This window comes from Bos mutus, chromosome 14 (genome assembly GCF_027580195.1).
Source record: "Bos mutus isolate GX-2022 chromosome 14, NWIPB_WYAK_1.1, whole genome shotgun sequence".
In the NCBI taxonomy this organism is placed as follows: Eukaryota; Metazoa; Chordata; class Mammalia; order Artiodactyla; family Bovidae; genus Bos; species Bos mutus.
The window spans coordinates 12,992,212-12,993,192 of record NC_091630.1 but is presented as its reverse complement, the minus strand read 5'-3'; the positions used below and the strand labels follow the sequence as shown (position 1 = coordinate 12,993,192).

The window sequence follows — 981 nt, the reverse complement described above, 5'->3', positions numbered from 1 at the left end:
AGGGCAGACAATACCTTGCAGGTGTATCACACATCATACTTTTCCGAGCAGTGTCTTTAAGACACTGTGGCACATTCTAGCCCTGCATAGTGAATTTAAATCAGTGGGGAGCACTACTTTAGTGCGTAGTGGGTAAAAAGAGTCCTGGAGCTGTTTGTGCTTAGACAGCGGCGGGAAAGTCGAGCTGATCACGCAAGGAGGCCGGGAGGCTGATCCGGGGCCCTAGGATTCCCAGTTATCGCCGGAAAAATGCACACCTCGGCAAGCCAGTGTACAGCAGCACCAACCTTTCTTCCCTCTCTCTTGTTTTCTAACTAGCGATTTTACTAAAATTCAGTTTTTTATGATTGGCGATACTCTCAAGATCCCCTCCGAGAAGCTAAAATTATTAATAACTAAAACATTCAAATGTGCGCTTAAACTGACAGAAAACCTTTGTAGAGATGCAAACATACCTGTAACTAGACACTTGTGTGCAAGCTCTACATAGATCTCACTGCCAAAGAAACCACCAGCAGTAGTCGTGGCCGAGTGGTTAAGGCGATGGACTAGAAATCCATTGGGGTCTCCCCGCGCAGGTTCGAATCCTGCCGACTACGGGAAATGAACATTTTGACACAGGTGCTTATTTCTCTTTTCCAGGCTTCTCCGCAGACCATTTAAATAATTTATGAACGGCTGGGATACGACTGGGACCCCAAGGGGGCTAGACGAGGAGGAGATGACAGAGCTAGGGAGTCGGGCGATTGTGGTTACAACCTGAGTCCAGGAGGAGAGGGAGACGGGACAAAACACTTCAAACAATCGGGAACAGGAAAGCCAGTAGCGCAGAAACGGACAACGCCGACCTCCCGCCCCGCCGCCGGAACTTTCGCCCGCCTGGGGGCCTCGCGACCCCACCGCGTCTTTTCGCGCGAGCTCGTCAGCAACCAAGCCTCGCGAGGCTCGGAAACGGGGCGCGCATGCGCGGGGCGACGGGGC

The 981-nt window shown here is 52.0% G+C and overlaps 1 non-coding gene across 1 annotated transcript; it reads left to right on the top strand.

Annotated features, from left to right (window-relative positions):
• Positions 1-517: 517 nt before the first annotated feature.
• TRNAS-AGA (transfer RNA serine (anticodon AGA)) lies at positions 518-599 on the top strand. The gene has a single exon. It is a non-coding gene; the product is annotated as a tRNA-Ser (tRNA).
• Positions 600-981: the final 382 nt, after the last annotated feature.